Here is an 11995-nt window from a genome sequence, read left to right as displayed (position 1 = left end):
TGCCATTTGTCTTTCTAGACTATGGCACAACAGGGCTTTCTTTAATCATTTCAACTTTTAAAAATGCCTTTAATGGGTGGTGGTGGCCCACCCCTTTAATCCCAGCAGAGACAGAGAGATATCTGAGTTTAAGACCAGCCCAGTCTACAAAGCAAGTTCCAGGGCAGCCAGGGCTATATAGAGAAACCTTGCCTCACACAAAACTAACAAACAAAAGAATGGTAATAATAATAATAAAATAATAATAAATGTCCTTGGTTCCTTACATTTATATATTCAAATAAATCTGCAGGAGCTATTCTTGCAACACATCCTCTTTGATGGACTCCACCCAAGATCTGATCATGCCACTTAGCACCTGCACACATCTGCAAAGTCTCTTTATTTCCTTATTGTGTGTGTGTTTGTATGTTATTTAGTATCTCTCTGTGTTCTCTCTAGACCTTAGTCTTTTCGTACTCAAGGTCAGAGATCCTGACTTCTCTTCCTCTTCTACCTTATCTTCATGCTTAAAACAAGTGCTTCACAGTGCTGATGAGTGACTGATAGTGTGAGCAGCCTATGGAGAATCAGAAAGCCTGTTTTGGGTAAAGTAATCCAAGGCTGTGTCCATTGAGTGGTTTGAATATGCCTGGCCCAGGGAGTGGCACTATTAGGAGGTACCTTGTTGGAGTAGGTTTGGCCTTGTTGGAGGAAGTATGTCACTGTGGGCATGGGCAATGAGACCATCCTCCTAACCAGGAAGAAGCCAGTCTTTTAGCTGCCCTTGGAACAAGAGGTAGAACTCTCAGCTCCTCCAACATCATGCCTGCCTAGATGCTGCCATGCTTCCTGCCATAATCATAATAGAGTGAACCTCTGAACCTTGGAAACTAGCCCCAATTAAATGTTGTCCTTTATAAGAGTTGCTGTGGTCATGGTGTCTGTTTACAGCAGTAAAACCCTAACTAAGACAATCCATGTTCCTTTAAGTTCAGGTCACAGGTAATTCTACAGCCTGCAGCTTTGCACATAAGGGCAATTTTCAAAACCAGGCAGGTTTTGTCTCTGCCTCTGCCAAACAGGGCATCCTTTCAGGGGGAGCCAGAAAGCTGATCTCTTGACTCTCCTCCACTCCTGGGTGTGTAGGCATGAAGAATGGGAAGTGGCAAAGGGCAAGCTGCCAAGAGACGTCTAGAGGACTCTGCAGAGACAGTGCAAATTTAGTAACCCCACTGAGCAGAGATTCGAGAGGTCTTAAGTGACTCGTGGCCTGTGCCTGAGCTGAGTTAGCACCTGGCAGCTTTCCCTTTCCCGGGCATCTCCCCTTCCTGAGCTCAGGATCCTGTGACCCTTCTCCCAATTCTATGAGAAGCAAAGGAAGATCAGACCTGGGTGGATGGTATGAGGGAGGTGGCCTGGGATCTTCAAAAGAACACCTGAAAAGGGGCCCGAAGGAGCTGAGTCACACCACCTTGGGCCATTCTGCAGTTCCTTTTGGGTAGCATGACAAATGGAAAACAATAATTAACCATTGTGCAAATTACTTCTTGGGTATATGGCAGATGGAAAACAACCATTGAAACCATTGAAATGAGAGCCAAATCATTCCACTTATATCAAACAACAGAAAGGGACATCACACAAATACCAAAAGGATGAATTAATTCTGCAGGGCAGGAGGGTGTCACTTTGACTTTAAAAGGGTAAAATTTTATATCCTTTCCAGTTCTCAGGGTGCAATCATAGGATTTCAGAGGCAAAGCCATTTTGGAGTTCACATAGAGCAAGTACTGTATTTTACAAGAAGGCCAGTGAGCTAGCAGCTCACTCAGTGCGAGAGATGCTCACCAGCAAGTCCGAGGCCCTGTGTTTGGGCCCTGGGACCCACACAACAGAAAAGGAGGCCCTGAAATGTCAGTGTGTCTACTGAGCAGAAAAGGGCCTTTAACCTGGGTTAGGGGTCTCACCCAGCTCAACCAGGGTTAGAGGTCACAGGCAAAGTGCCCTAGTTCAATGCCCAGTAAATAAAATAAAACAAATATTAGAGGATGTGTGTGCCCAAGCAAGGTACTCAGAAGGAGGGAACCATCAGAGGGAGAGGAAAAGAACATAGTAGAATAGAAATTGGAAACTGCCTTCTTAAGGCCTTGGGGCATTTAAAGCAGATGAGACATTATCGGGTCATGGATTCTTCCATCTGTTTGAAAAACTATTTAACAAATGTGAGCCTTGGTTTCTCCATTGCCAAAAGGAAGCTACTGTAGACTCAATAACTGCTCATGTCTTTTTCATCCCTAATCAATGAGGACAATATTAGAGTCACATTCAAGCCTTACAACCTGAAGAGAATTGAACCCCAAATTAGTAACAGGTGTATATTAACTGATCCACAAGGAGGTAGCTGGTTATGAAGTCATTCAAACCAATATCAATTAGCTGCCTGCACTCCGCCAAACCCAGGGTTCTAAAGACAAAAAGAAAGATGTGGCTCAAGTGCTGTAGGCGCTGTCAGCTGAGAGACCTCTGAGAGGTTTTCTGTAACCAAGATAATGCCTTATCTCAGTGTTTTGCAGGTCTGACCAAAGAGCAAGTGAAAGCCATCTGTTCAAAAGGGTTTTGCTAAGACAAGCTTAGGTGGCAACACCCTGGTTTCAATACCCTTACTTCCCAACCGTAAGTAGTGGGCTGAGGGGCCATTCTAGAAGCTTGCCTGACAGCATTCCAACTTCATGCTTCCTGGTAAAGGTCAGACGAGGCAAGGTCCATGTAATCAAGAGGATATTCTTATTTGTTACCTCAAGTTTGGCCTTGGATCGGAGCAAACTGCTAGGACCCTGGAATTCGTGAACGTTTTTCTGCTGTAAAAAGCAAAGACCTCCATGGAAGTGTCAGTCTGGGACACTGAAGGCACAAGGCTGGCCTGTGGGTCATAATGATTTGCTATGTACAGAGGATGGGAAAGAGACGTCGGACAAAGTACTAGTATGGGAAAACCTTTAATCTGAACATGAGTTCTGAAAGGATCTTTTAGTATCTCACATTCACAGCCCCCTCTGTGTCATTAACAAACACTCAAAAACTTTCCTTCATCCCCACCCCACCCCCACTCAGCGCAGTGATCCTTCATTACCTCTGGTCTTGCTCATCCTGTCTTCCAAACAACTACATTTCTCAAATATTACCCACAGCCTACTGACCAGGTTTTGCTAGCCTGAGATCTCTGTAACTGTTTTATAGTCATCATTGCTACCTTATTCTTTGCAAGGCTGGAAGCTGAGCTCAGGCTCTGGAAGATGCTCTGTGAGACATATCCAGCCTGGACCCCTTTATTTTCAGACAGGGTCTTGCTCTATAGCTCTGGCTCCCCTAGAACTTGACCAAGTTTGCCTTGAACTCAAAGAGATCCACCTTTGTCTGTTTCCTGACTGCTGGGATCAGAAGTGTGCATCTAGCAGCACGATGCTCTGTCCACCTACTGCTGTGGGCTGGTGAGAAGATACTGTTAGTGAAAGTGCTTGCCTCCAAACCTGATGAGCTGAGCTGGGTCTGGCACCCACCTGGTGGAAGGAGAGAACTACCTTCTGTAAGCTGTTGTTCTAATTAGCTTCTCCACTGCTGTGATAAAACACTGATTAACTTGGGGGGAAGGGTTGCTCTGGCTCACACGTTACAAATGAGCGGATATCCATGCAGAGATATACATACATAATAAAATCATAAAAATACACCTTTAAAAAAAATCCATAAAGGGGCTGGTGAGATGGCTTAACGGGTAAGAACACTAACTGCTTTTCTGAAGGTCCTGAGCTCAAATCCCAGAAACAACATGGTGGCTCACAAGCACGTGTAATGAGATCTGACGCCCTCTTCTGGTATGTCTGAAGACAGCTACAGTGTACTTAATTATAATAATAAATAAACCTGTGGACCAGAGTGAGCAGGGACTGAGCGAGAGGGGCAACCTGAGCGAGCAGGGTTGACCGGAGCAAGCAGAGATCTTAAATTCAATTTCCAACAACCACATGAAGGCTCACAACTATCTGTACAGCTACAGTGTTTGTGTGTGTGTGTGTATTAAATCTTTTTAAAAATCCATAAAGGAAGGTCTGGTGGTCTGAATGAAAATGGCTTCCATAGACTCATAAGGAGTAGCATTATTGGTGGTACGGCCTTATTGGAGTAGGTGTGGCCTTGTTGGAGGAAGTGTGTCACTGGGGGTGGGCTCGGAGGTGTCAGAAGTTCAAGCCAGCCCTAGCGGCTCTCTCTCTTTTCCTGCTGCCTTCAGAATGTAGAGCTCTTCAGCTCCTTCTCCAGCACCATGTCTGCCTGCATGATGCCATGCTTCATGCCAGGGCAACCTCTGAGCTGTAAGCCAGCCCCAACTAAATGTTTTCCTTGATAATGGCTGCCATGGTCATGTGTCTCTTCATAGTAAAAGACACTTCTAAGACAGAAGGTCTAGGGATGCAGTCCAGTTGTAAAGTGCTTGCCTGGCATGCATGAAGCCCAAATATCCTCTTTGAGCCCCAGAACCAAGTTGTGCTGAGAGTTTGGACTCCTAACTGTGAGGGAAAAATGTCTGTTGTTTAAACCCTATAGCCCACGGTGCTTTAATATGGTGGCCTAGTTAACTAGCATTGTAGAGGCTCTTTCTAGTGTTTTTCCAATTGGAGAACCTTTGTATTTGACTCTCTGAGCACACATCCAATTTATTTATTTGTTTATCTTTGGAATGCAGGTCTATACAAGGCTGACTGGGTCAAAGGTGAGCAGTTTAGTCTTCTCATGCGTTTGGTCAAACTGTTCAGGCCCAAAGGTGTGGATTCCAGAAACGCCAAAACCACTAGCCTTTTCGGTAGCAGTTTCTTTCTTTTTTTTGGGGGGGGGGGTGAGACAGGGTTTCTCTGTATAGCCCTGACTGTCCTGGAACTCACTTTGTAGACCAGGCTGGCCTTGAACTCAGAAATTCGCCTGCCTCTGCCTCCCGAGTGCTGGGACTAAAGGTGTGCACCACCATGCCCAGCTAGCAGTTTCTTTTGAACATGTGTTTTCCATTAATAATACATGCTGCTTTTAAATAACAAATATACTCATCTTTGAGAGGGGAAAATGACCCCCACATAATAAAACCCTTTCATATTTGACCAAATATAATGAAGCGGTTGTGGAGTTTCAGTTTTCCAAAATGAAACAGAAGAAAACAAATGGAGATGTGGTACCGATGGCTGAATAGTGCTATGAATGTATTTACTACCACTGGTCTGCAGCTCGAAGGGTTAATGTCAAGCTAGGGATATAGCTCGGTGGTAAGGTGCTGAGCTGAATACACAACTCCATGGGTTCAATACCCTCACTGGAAAAAAAATTCTAATTAAAATATAAGCCAGGCATGATTAAGCTCGTGCCTAGAGTTACTGCTACTCAGGAGTCTGAGGTACAAAGATCACTGTGGTCAGTCAGCCCTGGCGATAGAGGCCAGCCAGGGCTAGCTACACTGCAAGACCCCCATCTCAAAAGAAATAAACAGGACTAGGAATGTGACTCACATGGTAGAGTGCTTGTCTGATGTGAGCAGGCCCCTGGTTCAGCTCCTACAACTGCACAGAACCAGGGATTCCTGCACTTCCAGCAGTTGGGAGGGCAGAGACAGAAGGGTGAGAAGTTCAAGGTTATTCTAGGCACAAAGTGAGGTAGTGATTAGTCTAGGCTCCATGCAACCCTGTCTCAAACAAACAAGAACTGAACAGACTCCAAAGATACAGAGATGGAAGACGATACAAAACAGCATATGAAAAAAAAAAAAGGTCAACGTCATTAGCCATCAGGGATGCAAATTATCTCAATGGGATCCTGGTTGAGTGGGCACTGTGGCTCACACCTGTAATTCTGACACTTCCTGCACATGAGTTTTAGGCCAGTGAGCCTTGTTTCAATAATAATAGTAATAGTAATAATAATAATAAATAGTAATAGTAGTAGTGGTAGTAATATAGTTAATTTTATTTTAATTATTTATTTATTTTGAGACAGAGTTTCTCTTTATAGCCTTGGCTGTCCTGAAACTCATTCTGTAGACCAGGCTGGCCTCGAACTCATAGCGATCTGCCTACCTCTGCTTCCTAAATGTTGGGATTAAAGGCACCACCACCACTACTACCACCTGGCAATAATAAAAATAATTATAATAACAACAACAACACAGGGACTGGTGAGATGGCTCAGTGGTTGAGAGCACTTGTGGTGGTTCTTGCAGAGGACCTGTCTTTGGTTCAGGCTGTCCATATGGCAGCTCATATTTTCTGTACTCCAATTCAAAAGGACCCAGTGACTTCTTACATCTGAAGGCACTGCACAATACAGTGCACATACATACATGCAGACAAAATACTCACTTTTTTTTTTTTTTGAGATAGGGTTTCTCTGTGTAGTCTTGGCTGTCCTGGAACTCACTCTGTAGACCAGGCTGGCCTTGAACTCAGAAATCTGCCTGCCTCTGCCTCCCAAGTGTTGGGATTAAAGGCATGTGCCACCACTGCCCGGCCATACTCAAATTTTTAAAAATCTTTTTTAAAATCCCACAAACACAAAGGAACAAACAAACAAACACTCCAACCAATAAACAACAAAACCAATTCCAGTATAAATCCAAAATAGCTTGGCTTAGTGGTGTATTCCTTTAACTCCAGCACTTGGGAGGCAGAAGCAGGTAGATCAATGTGAGTTCCAGGTCAACCTGATCTACACAGCAAGTTCCAGGCTAGCCATGGCTATACAGTGAGACCTTGGCTCTAAATAAATAAATAATTAGAAGAAAGCTAAAAAAATGACTCATCTTGGTTTTCAAATATGTTAGATATAACACAAGGGCAGACGCTCAAGAAATAGTTATTTAATATATGAATTAGTCCATTTGAGGAAAGATTTGAAGTAAATAAAAGAATCTTAATTGACCAATAAGGAAAAAGCTCAACCTCAAAAACAACAGAGCTGGCTGTGTGGTGCATCGCCTCTAGTCGGCCACTCGCCACTATGCGTATCATTTCACTCCAGTGCTGGGGAGGCTGTGTCTGTCTCATAAAAAGGAGAAACCAAATCAAACCAGCAGAGCCAGCCTAGAGGATGGTGGGCAGGGATGAGTCTGATCAAAGAACATTCTGTAGATGCCTGAAAATGGAACTCTATCTCTTACAATTAACACACACTAATAGGCCTGGGGAGATGGCCCGGTCAACAAGGCAACTAACTGCCATGAAGGCCCCTGAGTTCAGCTCTCCAGCACTCAGCTTGATGTGTGCCTGAAGTTCTAGGGATTGGGGGGAGGGCAGGGTAGAAGCAGGCAGACCCCTGGAACTTGCTGGCCAACCACTCTAGTTAAATTGCCAATTTCCAGGTTCAGTGAGAGACCTTACAAGAAAAGAAAAGAAAAGAAAAGAAAAAAAAAAGAAAAGAAAAGAAAAGAAAAGAGAAGAGAAGAGAACAGAAGAAAAGAAAAGAAAAGAAAAGGAGAAAGGAAAGAAAAGAGAAAAGAGAAGAAAAGAAAAGAAAAGAAAAGAGAAAAGAAAAGAGGAAAAAGAAAAAGAAAAAGAAAAAGAAAAAGAAAAAGAAAAAGAAAAAGAAAAAGAAAAAGAAAAAGAAAAAGGAAAAGGAAAAGGAAAAGGAAAAGGAAAAGAAAAAGAAAAAGATGGGAGCCAGGCAGTGGTGGTGTGCACCTTTAATTCCAGCACTAGGCAGAGGCAGGAGGCAGGGGGTGAGGGGCGGGGGTCGGGGGGCGGGGGGCGGGGGGCGGGGGGCGGGGGGCGGGGGGCGGGAGGCGGGAGGCGGGAGGCGGGAGGCAGGAGGCAGGCTGATTTTTGAGTTCGAGGCCAGCTAGGTCTACAGAGTGAGTTCCAGGACAGCCAGGGCTATACAGAGAAACCCTATCTCCAAAAACCAAAAAAAGATGGGAGCAATTGAGGAAAACATTTGCATGTGTACCCCAAAACCACACCCAGGAAGATGTACACACACAACAAATGCATGCACATATATATAATACATAATACATACATACTGATGCATATATACATACATGCTGATAAATGAACAACAGTTGTTTTCAGGTGGTAAAAACTATATAAGACGCAAGGCCAAATTCATTTCTTTTTTTTTTTCTTAAAGGTAAACATACTGCAAATAAGGCAACCAAATTAAGGTTTAACCTAGACCACAATCATAAATCTACAATTTAAAAAGTGCTCCAGGGGCTAGAGAGATGGCTCAATGGTTAAGAACACTGACTGCTCTTCCAAAGATCCCGAGTTCAAATCCCAGCAACTGTATGGTGGCTCACAACCATCTATAATGAGATCTGATGCCCTCTTCTGAAGACAGCTACAGTGTACTTAGATATAATAATAAATAAATCTTTTAAAAAATGCTCCAGACTAGGGTATAGTTTAGGGCTAGAATATAGCATGTGTGAGAGCCTTGGGCTTGAGGTAGCAGTGTGGGAGGGACACTATAAACTCTGTGAAATAAGCCATACATCTCAGAAATGTAGGTTCCTGTGCTTGCCAGACACAGGTACAGAGCTGTGGGAGGGTGGGAGCTTGGATCCTGTCATCAGTCCCTAGGGGTAAGTCTGGTGTGTTTTCTATCAAGTGGGCAGCCTACTCAACCCCACCCTTTCCTCTATCCTAGTGACAGTAGCCTGCTATGTGTCCAGGACAATAAGTTCCCTATTCAACTGGTCTGGGGGATCAGAGGGGATTAGGGCTTTATGAATTCCAGGTGGCCCTCTCACTTTCCAAATTTTAATTTGTCTCTGATTCATATTCAGTCTCTCTTTCTCTCTCTCTCTCTCTCTCTCTCTCTCTCTCTCTCTCTCTGAGATGTCAAAAGTCCAAAGTGCTTTAAAAGTTCTGGGACATAAAGGAAAATGATGTTAAAATGTTTGTTTCCCCCTTTTAAATGGCACAGGTAATTTCCTTTCTGTCTTGCTGCTTTCTGTTTGGAGCGGTGTTAACAGGCTGAAGAAGATCACAAATGAGGGCATTTTATGTTTTACTCCTGCATAGGAATTTATTAAGAAAGATGCAGGGGCCGAGGTAGATCAAGCCTTTAATTCCAGCACTGGGGAGGCAGAGGCAGTAGGATCAAGGCCAGCCTGGTTTATAAAGTGAATTCCATGACAGCCAGAGGTGACACAGAGAAACCCTGTCTCAGAAAAGAAAAGGAAAGAGAAGGAGAAAAGCAAGCCACGGGCAGATAGAGTGGAATTACCTGGCATGTGGCGTGCTGCTGCTTTCTATGAAGTTGGCAGCTGTCACATCCCTGTGTTGCTCAGTTTCCTTTTCACCCTTTCACATTATACTTGAACATGCTTATTTGCATGATAAATGCCCCAGTAAAAAGACTATTTGTACCAGACAAGAGAGCCCATGAAAAAAAGAAGTATTGGTGAACAGTCAGTGTCTCTGTATGAAGCTTGATTTTTCAGATAGCAGATTTAAAGTGCACACCTGGATGTTTTATAATGTGAGACACACTTTGGAAGTCCCTCAGTCTTTGATCTCAAAAAACCCTGTTGGAGAATGAGGCCAATTGGAAGGATTTCACAGCTTGGAGAAGAAAAACAAAGTGTGTGGGGGATTTTCCCCTAATTTTAAAAATAGCCTATCATCAGTGTTTTCTTTGGCAGAGGCAACTACAAGACTACGTAGCAGAGACATAGCCAGATAGAAACTGGATGAGAAGCACCTACCGCTGAGTCTCGACTGTGGAGGTGGATGGGAGGCTGGTGACACAGCTCCACACGGCTCTTGCTCAGTCTGTGGTAAAGCCAGGGTTTTGAAGCACTCCTCTCTCTGAGCCTCCACAGGGCTGACATGAAACCTTTGTTTCATCTGCCTCTCTCCAGAGTGACCTTCCCTTTCTGCCTTCCTTGATTGTTTCCTCTGACCATGGTTTTAATGCTTTAGAGAAACTTATATAAAAACAACCAAATGGAGCTTACAAATGGGCTGGCTTTTTTTTTTTTTTTTAGGCAGACTCTCATAATGTAGTAGTCCTTACTATCCTAAAACTCACTGCCAGGTTGGCCTCGAACTCAGAGATCCACATGCCTCTGCCTCCCAAACGCCAGGATTATAGGTGTGTCGTCCACTGTCTCCATCTTGTCCCCTCAGCTCAAACGGTGAGCTTTGAGAGTCCCACCTGCTTGGTGATGCACACTTATGAATGGAGTGTTTCCTGGTGCTTGTTTCTGGTGCTAGGAATGAACGTGAAGTCTGTGCTTCCTGGACAAGCACTCAGTATCTCAGTATCTCAGCTCTATCTCCAGCCTCGAATGCTTATTTTTTGATTTAAGAGAATCCACTAGGGGATAGGATAATACTATTGTTTGGTTTTGGTTTTGGTTTTCACTGGTTAATACTCACAAATGAATACTGCACCCTGTTCAAATGTAGGTTTCAGAGATCACAGAGAAGAATAGAGACATAGGTAACAGCAGCATCCATCCTATGGGAGAGTGGAAGGGCTGGAGAGCATGCAAGCTGGCCTGCTTCAAAGTAGGTGGCTAGCTCTCCTCCCCAGTGTGCGTAAAATGCCAGGCATATCCTCCAGGCTCTGTATTCATGTTATGTCTGGAAAAAGGGTTTTGGAGAAGGTACAAACTGAAAGATTACAGAGATTTGGAAGTAACACAAATGAATAAATCTTGTAGAGCGTAACTCGAGAGAGTTACTGGGTTTGGGAAAAGTCTAGGCCCCACAAAAGAGGCATTCATATAAAAACAAATTTCAGATAGTTTTCAGACCAAACAAAACACAGCTGGCCAGTTCACTGGTATGCTCATCACACTGGTCTCTTCCTAGACAGACACCAAAGTGTTCACTCGTATATGTCACATACGCAAATGACACAGAAAATCACAAGCAATTAAGAGGAGGACTCTAGAGCAAACTTGATTCACTAAAATTCTAAGAATTCCACCCAAGCTGAAATCAAGAGCCCTGGTTCTGGTGTCTGTATGAACTCTTCAAATGTGTTTTGGGTTGGGAAACAGAGAGGATTTCCTTCCTCTTGGGAAGTTTTCTTTGTAGGTCAGAAGTCACTACTTGCTGAGCCAGATAGAAATGGAGATAGGTAACTCTATCATTTAAGGTGGCCTGGTTTACCAGGAGCCGTATCTCTTTATAAACTAATCACCTCAAGTAGTCTGTGGTAGAGAGGTTCGGATGTTCATGCCTATGGAGGCTGAAGACAACCTTGGGTGTCATCATTCTGGAGCCATCCACCTTATCTTTGTATTAATATGTATGTATGTATGTATGTATGTATGTATGTATCCATTTTTTGCTTTAATATATTTGAGTGTGTCTGGGGTGAGGAGGCAGAGGTGCAAATATGCTATGTTGAACATGTGGAGGGAAGGAGAACTGCTGAAGGTCTTTCCTCCACCATGAGCTCCAGGGATCGGACTCAGGCTGTTAACCCCCCTTAACTAGCTGTAATGCCCCACCTCCCTTTTTAAGGAAAGGTCTCTCACTGGCTGGTAGGTTGTCGGGAGGCTTGCTCAGTTGGCTGGCTCAGGGAAGGCACAGGCAGATCCCCAAGGAATCTCCTGCCTGTGCCTCCCCTACTGAGATTACAAGTGCGTACCATCACATCCAGCTTTCTTGTGTGGGTTCTGGGGACTCGGGTCTTCATTCTTGTATGGCACGAGCTGCTTACCCAACCGGATTCTTAATGCTGGTGCATATGTAATTTTAAGGTAGAAAGAAAAGAAAATCTCTTGAGACAGAAAATTTCTGTGTAGTCTTGGCTATCCTGGAATTTGCCCTGTAGGTCAGGCTTGCCTGGGACTCAGAGAGATCCTTTTGCTTCTGCTTCTGCCGAGACTAAAACTGTGCTCCACCATGCCAGGCCCTTAAGGTAGAAACTGTAAGCAGGAAAAAATACTACAGTAACCAGAAACTACTTCTTCCAAAAATTAAATATCGAAGAAGCCAGTCAATTCAAACAAACAAAC

Source organism: Mus musculus, chromosome 1 (genome assembly GCF_000001635.26).
Source record: "Mus musculus strain C57BL/6J chromosome 1, GRCm38.p6 C57BL/6J".
Lineage (NCBI taxonomy): Eukaryota > Metazoa > Chordata > Mammalia > Rodentia > Muridae > Mus > Mus musculus.
This window is presented reverse-complemented; position numbering follows the sequence as displayed.